The following is a 13,148-nucleotide window of genomic DNA, read 5'->3' on the forward strand; positions in this document are numbered from 1 at the left end:
GTTATATATAAATATTAAACAGTCACATATATCATATTTTAATGATTGAAAGTAATATATAATAAATTAATGTAATACAAAAAATCGACGATACACTCTACATTACTAAATTCCGTACTTTATGTAATAAAGCATTGATATTCCTCTATTTAAAAGTTCATACTCCCTTCGTCCTAATTTATCTGTAATATCCCGTAATTTTTAGAATTAAATTAATAATAGAATAATAGAAAAAAAATTAAAATTAGACAAGGACTATAATTTAAAATTTGATTAGACTAATGGGCCTAAATTTGGATCCGATTATAATATGGATAACTTGTAGGTTAAGAAGATATAGAGTTTTGTATCGTTATAAATACATCAAATTTCGTCTCCTTCGTCTTTATTATTAAAATTCGTAGGGCCATTTCTCACAAAAATCAGCAGTCTTGTAAAATTTGTAAAACATTTAACGTAAGTCAGAATTCGTTGATTCTGGACTTTTCGGAAAGGCCTTTTCGTTCTCTACAACTTTCGTGTTTTGAGTTTTCCAAGAAAACGTCGTTTAGATTGTCAAAAGAGTAAATTTAGATCTGGCCAGTTTTTGAGGTAAGTTTTCGATCTATCTTGCTAGTGTTTTTAAAATTATGTGTTGTGCGTTTATATTTGATTATCAAAATTTGGGCTAAGTGATTAAATATTTAAAAATTATTATGTGTTACAATTTATGTATTGTTGTATATGTGTGGTGTCTAAACGATAATTTTGGATTTTTGATTTGTGTCATGGTTTGTGAAAATATCGAATAAGAATTTAGGACGACAGTCACCAGATTGTAGTGACAGTTTTCAGAAAATTTAAGACCATTATCACCGGGTTGTAGTGGTCGTATCATGAGTTATTGATTTTGAATTATTGTTGTTTATGTGGTATGCGTATTATCGAATAAGAATAAGAACATGTATCGAAAGTTTTTGTTTCGTATATCTTATCGTATAGATTATCGTATATTATTATATGTGTCTGTGTTACTTGGCCTGCTAGTTGGATCGATTGGTTTCTTGCTGGGTTGTTTAGCTCATTACCTACAATTTTAGGTTTTGCCTGAGATTCGAGTTGGATAGCATTGGAGTTTTGAGGACCTTATTTTTGGAGTAGTTTTACAATTGGAGTTCCGCTTTTAGCTGCACTTTTGTAATAGACACTTTTGTAATAGATTTTTGATTACTAAATTGAATTTTGTATTTAAGTTTCAATTTGAGAATTAATAGTCTGGAAGTGCGGGTTGTTACAGTTGATATCAAGAGCAGGCTGTCTTTCGGAGTGTATTAGGTATGAGACTAGTACATTCTCTAGAATGCGTTCTTGTGGACCATAGTTTGACCTTTTATAGATCGGGGGTAGATGTGTCACGAATTTTAGGATTGTTGTTAATTTGGGGACTCAATTCTTTTTAAGGAGGGTAGTATGTAATATCCCTTAATTTTTAGAATTAGATTAATAATAGAATAATAGAAAAACCTACTAAAATTAGACAAGGACTAGGATTTAAAATTTGATTAGACTAATGGGCCTAATTTTGGATCCGATTCTAATATGGATAACTTGTAGGTTAAGATATATGGTTTTGTATCGTTATAAATACATCATATTCGCCTCCCTCGTCTTTATTATTAAAATTCGTAGGGCCTTTTCTCACAAAAATCAGCACTCTTGTAAAATTTGTAGAAAATTCAACTTAAGTCAGAATTCGTTGATTCTGGACTTTTCGGAAATGCCTTTTCGTTCTCTACAACTTTCGTGTTTTGAGTTTTTCAAGAAAACATCGTTTTGATTGTCAAAAAGAATAAATTCAGATTTGGCCAGTTTTTGAGATAAGTTTTCGATCGATCTTGCTAGTGTTTTCAAAATTGTGTATTGTGCGCTTATATTTGATCATTAAAATTTGGGCTAAGTGATTAAATATTTGAAAAGTATTATGTTTTACAATATATGTATTGTTGTATATGTGTGATGTCTAAACGATAATTTTGGATCTTTGATTTGTGCCATGGTTTGTGAAAATATCGAATAAGATCATAGGATCGCAGTCACCGGATTGTAGTGACAGTTTTCAGAAAATTTAGGACCGTTATCACCGGGGGTTGTAGTGGTCGTGGCATGAGTTATTGATTTTGAATTATTGTTGTTTATGTGGTATATGTATTATGTGTATCGAATAAGAATATAAACATGTATCGAAAGTTTTTGTTTCGTATATAATATCATATAGATTATCATATATTATTATATGTGTCTGTGTTACTTGGTCTGCTAGTTGGATCGATTGGTTTCTTGCTGGGATGTTTAGCTCATTACCTATAATTTTAGGTTTCTCCTGAGATTCGAGTTGGATAGCATTGAAGTTTCGAGGACCTTATTTTTGGAGTGGTTTGACTTTTTTTAGTTGCGCTTTTGTAATAGGGTCAGATCTGAATTTAATCTTTTTGACAATCTAAACGATATTTTCTTGGAAAACGCAAAACACGAAAGTTGTAGAGAATGAAAAGACCTTTCCGAAAAGTTCAGAATCAACGAATTCTGACTTACGATAAATTTGCTACGAATTTTACAAGACTGCTGATTTTTGTGAGAAAATGCTCAAGGGAGACGAATATGATGTATTTATAACAATACAAAACTCTATATCTTATCCTACAAGTTATCAATATTAGAATCGGATCCAAATTTAGGCCCATTAGTCTTATCAAATTTTAAATCCTAATCCTTGTCTAATTTTAATATTTTTTTTTCTAATATTCTATTATTTATCTAATTCTAAAAATTACGGGAAATTACATTATCTGTCTAGTTTGACTTTTTGCGGTCAAATTGACCTAATTTTGACCGAAAATTTCACATAGTATAATATTAAAAATATTTATAAAAATTATATCATTAGAAAGTATTTTTAATCTACTTTAATATGTATTTTTTAACTTTTCAAAATAAGAAAAGAATGAGTTTTTATTTATTTCAATTTGACCATCAAAATTCAAACAAGACAGATAAATTGGGATGGATGGAGTATTTAATTTTAAAATAATAAGACATATATTTCATTTTAAATTTTTATTACATACGCTACCATGAAAATGTTTTATGTATATAAATTTGAAAGAAAAATAAAAAATAAATTGCTTGAAGATTTTAAAATTAACTTTAGATAATTAATCTAAAATCAAGTGTATTTTTAATACAAAGTTAATTTTTTGTAAATGTAGGGATTAATTATATTATTACAAAAATGCCATTAAATTTTAATATACACAATTCTAATAGTTATAAATAATTTTTTATAATTAAATATATAAACTTTTTCTCAAAATAAATTAAATAAATTAAAAATTTTATGTTAATATTAAATAAATTTGTCATACCGATCCGGTCCCGATGCCCGCTCCATAATTTTGAAAAAGTCCTGTTTTCAATCAGATCCGGATCAGTCAGATGCGGTTCGATTTTGGACTTCTGGCGCCCCAAGTAAGGCTATTTACACGGCTCTCTACACAATGTATTGTCAACTTACAGAATGCCAACTATTGTTTGGGCACCCAGATACATTCTGTATTATACTATTTCAAATTTAAATATACTTTACGTGGTGGACTTGCCTAACTATGTCAAACTTTTAGAGCCACGTAACAATTTTACAATATTGTGTTGTGCTCCTCCTATTTTTTATATTTACGTTTTTATTTTTTATCAACATTTTTAATTTTTTTGGAATGCTTTAAAATAATTGTTTCCTTCGAAAAAAAATGTTACTACTACTTATACTGAGATAAAAAATTTATAATAATAATTTAAAATGTGTCAAACTTTGGTGCCCCATTCCGTTCACATTGATACCGAGTTTTTTCAATTATTAATAGTACTGATCATGTTATTATATCTATACTATAATAGCATAATAACCCGTCATTTTCTAGATTTTTTTTGTACACTATATAATTATATTAGTAAAAATCTTGATCGTTTTCTTATTGATAAATATTATATAACGTCTAAAAATATCAAATACAAGTTATTTTTATGTAAAACATTAATAACGTTCATAACGTTTTTAATATATCTCATTAATTATAATAGATATTTTCTTGTTTATGTCATGTAATTTGCATTTAATAAATGAATACAAGCAGGGTAGTCATTGTACATGTAAAAAGGAAAAAATTGAAGTTAATCCATCAAATATTGTCAATATGTTTAAAAAAAATACTAAAAATTAACATATATGTATATTGTAGAGTCGAGTAACTTTTTTGAGTTTTGGTGAAATAAACCTGGAATAATGAGATATTTTATTACTAAAGTCATTACTAATTTACAATTATCTTGCTTAATTTAAAAGGATTAGTATTGTATAATTAAATTGGTCAAGACCTGCAATCGTAATATTTAACAAATTAGAATTTACACTACAATTAATATAAGTTTATTTTTTAAGAAAAATGTTAGTTTTCTAATTCAACGTTTATATTGATTTAATATCATTGATAATGTCTTAATTTATTAACTAAAGTTGATCTCGACCGTGTACTTAGCTTTTAATCCTTTCTATTATACAAAGTTAATTTTATAAGATGTCTAATAATTGTCAATTCATAAATTAAAATTGACATAATCTATTTAGTTTTTAACACATTGAAAAAAAACTTAAATTTAATTGATCATTCTTATTTTCAGAACATAAAAGACTTTTGTTATTTTCTTCTAGTATATGTATCAATAACTCTGAAATACACCATTAAAATTGAATCTTTTAATATTGGTAAAGAAAAAGTTGTTAGGACGAAAACACACGCTAATATTCACACAAGTATACGCGATCACAAGTAATATAGAATTATTTCTAGTTCGTTCCCATAGAGACTGGTTTAGGTTAATTTTAATTAATGTACTTATGCAACAATGGTATGGTTATTATTCAATGCTAAGATGATAACAATTTGATTTTGTTTATAACTAAGATTATTAACTAACATGCAATTAACTAAGAGATTAAAAAGTTGAATTACTTATATGACATAAACATGGAATTCTAACTTCATTACTACTTCATTCAATAGCCTTTTTTTTTCTTAACCTTAGCATGTAATGGTGATGACACTAATCAGATAACACGAAACTAGTATGTTAGGTCACACTTTCACTGTAGAGGGGGTGAATACAGTGTTTATTACAATCAAATCAAACTTCAAGAACTTATGTAACAGAAAACAAACTTTATTTAAACAATAAACTCTGTTACAATCTGGAACTGTTATCTCTCAGTGATGAACAAAATATCACGAGAGCTGCTAGGGTTATAATAAATAATATTCTCGATAATGATAACACTTATAGTGTAAACCCTATGTCTGTGTTTATATACTACACAGTTACAAGATAATCGCTAATTGATATGGAATATAATTCTGCTTCCTAAAATATATCAATCAGATATCTTCTATTCCAAGTATTCCATTCTTCACGGAATTCCTTCTTCATGCATATCTCTTCTTATGTTTATCTTGATCTTCTTAACTTTAATCAGCTACTGTCCTTATCTGATCGTCCTTCAGCACTTAAGTTCTGATATCTATCTCCTGATAACATAAGTACTGATATCCCTTAAGTTCTGACTTCCAGTATAAGTACTGATCAGTTAAGTACTGATTTGTTCTGTTCAAATAAGATCTGAAATCTAAACATAAAACATATTAGCCATGACATTATCAAATATATCTAACAATCTCCCCCAACTTGTAAATTAACAAAATATACAAGTTTAACAGATATTTGATGATGTCAAAAACATTAAGTACAAATGCATGAGAAATAGACAAGATAACTACAACTTACAGTCCGTAAAGTTTTTACCAATTCAACTTCTGATAACAACTTCAATCTGTATAAATATCAGAATTTAAGCAGTTGTAGATCTTCGACTTGGCTTCATCATTTTCTGATCTCTCTGATGTCAGGAGTTGTTCTGAGATAATTCTTCAACAAACATTTCTCAGCATATCTGAGTTCATCAATCATTCTCCGTTTGACATCTTTAAGCTCTGCAGTATCTTCACCAGTTTGAAATATTGCAGCTCTGAGATCATTAATCTTTGCTTTTCTCAACTCCCGATCTAGTCTTATGACATAAGCTTTATTAGACTCTAGATTGAATTCAAGCCCCTTAATACCAAGATATGTTCTGATCTGTGCAGTATTAGGCTTCATATCAACAATATCACCATTGTGATTTCTGTACTTTGGAACATATCTGCTGTCAGACTTAACAGAATAAAGTCTTTTCTGTCTCTGAATCTGTTCCTTTAAGTAGTTTGCAGCAGTCTCTGTTATTCTGTCATCCACTTGAAGTAAGAATAATACATGCTCCAATTCTTCAAAATACTTCAATGGAATGGCATTTTGTCTTATATGATAAACCCTACCATCTGTCATGAAATACAACATGATGTATTCTTTCAAGTAGGTATGGTAAACCATCTGTACAGATTCTAGTTGATTCAATCTCTCAGGAGTTGCTCCAATACCTGGTTCACTCAAGGAAGTTGGATCATCGGTAGTGTTGTATACTCTTCTTTCATCAGCACTTCCCAATCCAGTTTTATCTCTAGCTTCCTTTCCAGTAACTACTCTTGCTTCAAAACCACTTGAAGTAGTCTTCAAAGATTGAGTCTGTTTTGCTTTAGTGAATCCTGGTAGGAGTGTTTTAGATTTATTTTCTGATATCAAGTTAACTTGAGCACTGTCAGAGGTTACTTGCTTCTTCTGAATATCAGAACTTACAATTTCTTGACTCTGAACAACTTGAGCCATGTCAGAGGTTGTTTTAAGAACTTTTCTTGAAGTCAGAGCAAGATTATCTTTTCCATCAGTAATTTCTTCTTCCTCAGGAGGTACATAAGGCTTGATAGGTTCACCAACCTTTTCTTTACCCTTGGATCTTGGATCTATCTGTGGTTGTGATCTAGCCAAAGTTTCTTCAGTATGTATCCTTTCTTTGATCACAATGCCTTTAGGTTTTGGAAGTAACTTTTTACCAGAAGCTTCAGATTTAGATGTGACTTTCTCTGATTTAAGTCTGGCTTCTTCTTCCTTTAAACTTTCCAAGTCCATCCCTGGATTTTCTTGAAGAAATAACTGTCTTGACATTTCCTCATCAAGATCTAGAAGTTCATCAGAACTTATCCTTTTACCAGCAGCAGAACTTATTCTTTTCCCAGTATCAGAACTTGTTCTGTGACTAGCTTGTCTTGATGTAAACCTTCTACCTTGACTATGACCACCACCCATTCCAGAGTTTCCTTGGTCATCTTTTCCATCATCCTTTCCTTGCAGTGACTTGTTGGTTTTGCATTTGGACTTAATTACCTTCTCCCCCTTTTTGGCATCAGCAGGTAATAAAAGAGAGATAAGTAGTTCCACTGAGGTCTGGATTTCAGTAAGTTGCGATTGCTGAGAAGCTTGATTTGTCAGAATTTGATCAATCTGAGCTTGTTGCTTCTCTTGAGTTTTCTCAATATAAGCAACCCTGTCAATGGTAGGTTGGAAGAACTTTTTCTTATCAAGTTTCCAAACTTGTTCCTGTTTAATAAAGTTCTCCTGAATCTTGTGTAGCTCTGCATGAGTGTTGGAATGAAGACCTTGTAGATGTTTAGTACTCAATGCAGTGACTCTAAGCTGGATTTTAAAATCATCAGAATGTAACATTTCATCAGCTTTAGTCAAGTGCTCAGCAAGATGTAAAGCATTTGGAACACATGAAACTGAGTTCCATTCCTTAGTCCACTCCTGACCTGCAGGAGTTTCACTCCAAGGTACTGGTGCATCCCTGATAACAAACTCCTTTAGCAGTTCAGACTTAGGAAGAGTCAGTGGAGGAGTATGTCCTGAAGGACCTGCTTCATCAGCATCTACAGTTGTAGCAGCTTCACCAGTATCTCCAACATTTGCAGCATCAGAACTTAAAGAATCAGTATCTTCTGATAAGACAACTGTATGAGTAGCAATGGAGGCTTCAACATCCTCTAATTGTTGATCTGATACTAAGTTCTGATCAACAGCCATATCCTGATGCTCACCTAAAATCTGATCATCATCTTGATGCAGAGAAGGTGTTAGTGATAACTCAGGAGTTTGAACAGCATCAGTAACAGGTGTTGTGGAAGGATTATTTGCTGTTGGAGCTTCTAAGAAAAGTATTTCAGGCACAACCAAGTTCTGAATATCAATTTCAGCACTTGTGCCTGGATCAACAAGAGATATAGAAGGTGAATTAGCCTTGTCAGATACAGGTTCCTGAGATGGAGTTGATGGAGAAGAAGTGACTGGAGCAAATTCCTTGTCTTGTGAGATCAGAGATTCCTGATCCCCTTCCTTAGCTGCTTCCTCCTCATCATCTGAAACTGGCCTCTGTGCCCTCTGTTTCTTGTACTTCCTTGTTGATTTGGATTCCTTGGGAGTTGCAGGAACCGTCATACGTCTAAGCCTCTTGAGAAGCCTAGAACCCCCAATTGCAGAATCCTTCTGAGAAGTTGCCTTCTCAGCTTCATCTATCATAGGTTCTGAAGAGGGAATCTGATCCTCAGAATCTGATTCATCTCTCAAAGTAATCCTCCTCTTCTTCTGAGATGTTTGAGGAACAGTCTTTGTTCTCTTTGGCTTAGAGGATGTAGGCTTCACAGTAGGTGCTGAAGAAGAAGGTTGAGCAGTCTGTGAAGTGGAGAGATAGGATTTGAGATAAGTTCTGAGGGTAGGTTGAGTATAATGAGAGGTAGGGACTGAGGTTGATGGATTTTGGTTATGGTGAGTTGGTTGAACATTTGAGTAAACAGATTTGTAAGTAGCAGGATCAGCATTTACCAGAATCTGTTTCACAGACTGAGGAATCTGTAATTGTCTCACCATTGATTTCTTTGTGTCAGCATTTATCAGGTCGTTAAAGTACCTTTTTGCAACCTTAAAAGGTGGGGTTTGAGTGCTGACTAACTGGGGTTCAGCAGTACAATACGTATAAATAAGTTGACAGAATCTAGCAAAATAAACAACATCTCGATCCTCTGTCATCCTATCCCCAATAAAACCAATTATTCCAGTTGCAAAATCAAAATGAGTTTGATGGATAATAGCATACCCGATGTGCTGACTCAGAATTGGGATGACATCAAAATTTGAACACTTGTTGCCAAAAGCCTTGGTGATGCAATCGAAGAAGAAACTCCATTCTCTTCTGATATTAGCCCGTTTCAACTGTCCAAGTTTCGTCAGACTCTTTTCATATCCCAAATCAGTCATTAACCCCCGAAGGTCTGATTCCTCTGGTATAGAGAAGGTACAATCTTCTGGAAGATGTAATGCTCTTCGTACTGTACCAGGAGTGACTACATAGGATGAGTCACCCACTTGGAAGATAATACTGGGAGTTCCTCGTTTACCACCATCATCATAAACTCCAGTCCTCCAGAACCGCAGAACTTGTTGACTTGAAAATAATTCAGGCTGAGTTAAGGCGTACCCAACCTCACTATGTGCAAGAAGATCTTGCACAAAATGCAATTCAGATGGAGCTTCAGCATGATCAAGAATTGCAGCATAGTTGTTTGGAACAAACTTTGCTCCATCAATGATTAAATCCTTTGGTGCCATGTGAAAAAATATTGAAATTCAAGTATGCCTGTTAGGTGTGTGAGATAATGTCTGTCAGACATGCAGTAATAACGGATAGTTACTGGGCTCGAGAAAACAGGAATGATTACTTATCCAGTTGCCTTGATTCAAGGAAAAACCATTTCAGTTATCAAGAGACACAGGTTTAATTCAAAATTGAAACCGTTAGCACTGATTGAATTGTTTTTCACTGCAACATTAATATTCTGAAAATGAATCATGTTAAAAATGACCGAGATAATTTCGATGAATAAGTGCTGACAAAGAATCAGAACTTAAATAAAGACAAAATTTAAATGGTCATCAGAATATCAAGCAGGATTTAACAACACAGATAAAATAACTCAGAGACAAAATCTTGAAGTAAAAACAGTTTTCATTAATATATCAAGTCAATACATATATGAAATAGAAATTACATCAATACAAGATTTTCCCTAAGCTTCTAATCCTAACGTCAACAGCTTTAGTCTTAGCTAAGAAGCCTGACAAAGCTGAGGATGAGGAAGAACAGGAAGAAGACGAGATTAAGTCATCCTCCTCTTCCTATCTTCGACAAACAAGATAGCGAGTCGAATGATTTGCTCTTGCTGACGAATAGCTTCCCGCCTTTCCTCCTCCAGGCGCTCCAGATGGCGATGGTAATCCATCTCGAAGAATAGAAGGTGAGCCAGCACCTCCTGTGGGACAGAGTCCCAGATCTCCTCAGGAATGGCTGTTATATGCCACTCCTGCTGCCACTCGGCACAACTGAGCTCCATTGTGAAGGTTTGTGTGTTCAAAAACATGTTGTATCGAACCATTATGTTTTTGACAGAAGAAGGAGGATAAGTGTGTGAGAAGAATGTGATGGAAAGACTGATGTGAAGTGGTTGCATATATAGGCAAGAGAATGCCAAGAGACACAAAGATATTGAATGCAGACAGGTAGAATTAATTCTACCTCGTCTCCCTAGACTTTGAAAAAGAATAACAGTCATTGGAAAAGGAATGTACACATGTAACAAGAGTGAACTGTTCAAGGACGAGTGCCATTATGTTTTAACCATAGACTATTAATCTTCCACTTCAACATTTCGAAATTGAGCTGAGACTGTTACCAAAATTTACTCACAGATAAGTCAAGTAAAGGGTTAGACTGAAAAGTCAGAACTTAGACCTATACCAGAACTTAACAGTCATCAGAACATAATGTCTTAACTCGAACAAGGAATATCTATCTTAGTAAATACTCATACAAGTTCTTAGTTATGAACGTCAGAACTTAATCATCAGAACGTGTAACTAGAACTTGTCCTCAGAATTTGTGCAAAAGTGACACAATGACTGTTGATCTAAAATAACATAGACCACCACAGAAATTTCATCATTCATATGGAGTGATGTGTGTGTGCATTAAGCTAATTAACAGACAAAGAGTAAAGTCTGATCTACTTCAGTACATCTTAGAAATAAGTCATAATTAAAATTTTGCTAAAGAGCTGTCATTATCCTGAAACCTACTGATAAATGAGTTCATGCATGAGTTCACCTCTACTGTTTTTGTGCTAATTTTATGCATCTTTTGAAATTCTATTTTACAGAGGCTTCTCAGTGTAAGTGAGTCACGACTGTTTATCAGAATTTATGCTATTATCAGAGTATTTCTCCAGTAATCATAGAGTGTGAAAAGTCACCAAGAAAATATTTTGCTTTTCTAATGCATATTTACTTAATACCAGCAATGCACTTGGGTCGTCCCTTTCACATTTTTACTCTAGATCTCAAAGGAGTACCTGATATTATTCTTTGATTATTGTTCTTCTTCTTTTGATAAGTGAGGTTTATCAGCACTTAGTACATTCAGCAGTTTTACTAGAATCAGAACTTAAACAGATGAGTAGCATTATTCTAATTTGTGACTTAGTAATAAGATATACAAAGTAAACTTAACTAAGCTCAGTTATCAGAATTTGCTTGTGTCATAAGATTTCCACAGAAATAATTACTTCTTTCATGGGATCATTTGTTTATTGAAGACTAGTAGGTTAGTATCTAGCACAGTTATCCTCATAGGATTGAATAGTTACTGAAACAGACATATCACTTATCAGAGTTTAGAAACATATATCAGACAACAGTCAGTACTTAAAGACATTTATCAATTAATGCACAGAATATACAAAGAGATTAATTCTGTAAATACTGATCATAAAGTCTGATAACATAGAACAAGTTTAAGCAGATTTAGAGAAAGAACCTGAAATCATTCCAAGTTCATTTACCAATTTTGAAAAGGTAGCTTCACACAGTGGTTTTGTGAAGATATCTGCTACTTGTTGATCTGTGGGAACAAAATGCAATTCCACTGTACCTTCATCCACATGTTCCCTGATGAAATGGTACCTGATGCTGATGTGCTTTGTCATAGAGTGTTGAACTGGATTACCTGTCATAGCAATAGCACTTTGATTATCACAGTAAATAGGGATTTTGAAATACGTTAACCCATAATCTAGTAACTGATTCTTCATCCAGAGAATCTGTGCACAGCAGCTTCCTGCAGCAATATACTCTGCTTCTGCAGTTGATGTGGAAATTGACTTTTGTTTCTTGCTATACCAAGAAACCAACCTGCCTCCAAGAAATTGGCAGCTACCACTTGTGCTTTTCCTGTCAATTTTGCAACCTGCAAAATCTGCATCTGAGTAACCTATTAATTTAAAATCTGATTCTCTAGGATACCATAATCCTAGATCAGCTGTTCCTTTAAGATACTTAAAGATTCTTTTTTACAGCTGTTAAGTGAGATTCTCTTGGATCTGCTTGAAATCTTGCACAAAGACAGGTAGCAAACATGATATCTGGTCTACTAGCAGTTAGATAGAGAAGTGAGCCAATCATACCTCTGTAATCAGTAATATCTACTGAATTACCAGTATCCTTATCCAGTTTTGTTGCAGTGGCCATGGGAGTGGATGCACTTGAACAGTCTTGCATTCCAAATTTTTTCAGCAAGTTTCTGGTGTACTTAGATTGACAAATAAAAGTTCCTTCTTCACTCTGCTTGACTTGAAGGCCCAGAAAATAACTAAGTTCTCCCATCATACTCATCTGATATCTTGACTGCATTAGGTTGGCAAACTTTTTGCAAAGTTTGTCATTTGGAGACCCAAAAATAATATCATCAACATAAATCTGGATCAAAAGTAAGTCCTTGCCATGGTTGAGATAGAACAATGTTTTGTCAATAGTTCCTCTGTTGAATCCACTTTCCAGAAGAAACTGAGCTAAAGTCTCATACCATGCTCTAGGAGCTTGCTTAAGTCCATAAAGTGCTTTATCAAGCCTGTAGACATAATCTGGATGTTTGGAATCTACAAAGCCTGGAGGTTGTTCAACATATACTTCCTCTTCCAATTCTCCATTGAGAAAAGCACTTTTCACATCCATTTGAAAGACAGTAAACTTTTTGT

The sequence above is a fragment of the Apium graveolens genome, chromosome 10 (genome assembly GCF_009905375.1).
Source record: "Apium graveolens cultivar Ventura chromosome 10, ASM990537v1, whole genome shotgun sequence".
In the NCBI taxonomy this organism is placed as follows: Eukaryota; Viridiplantae; Streptophyta; class Magnoliopsida; order Apiales; family Apiaceae; genus Apium; species Apium graveolens.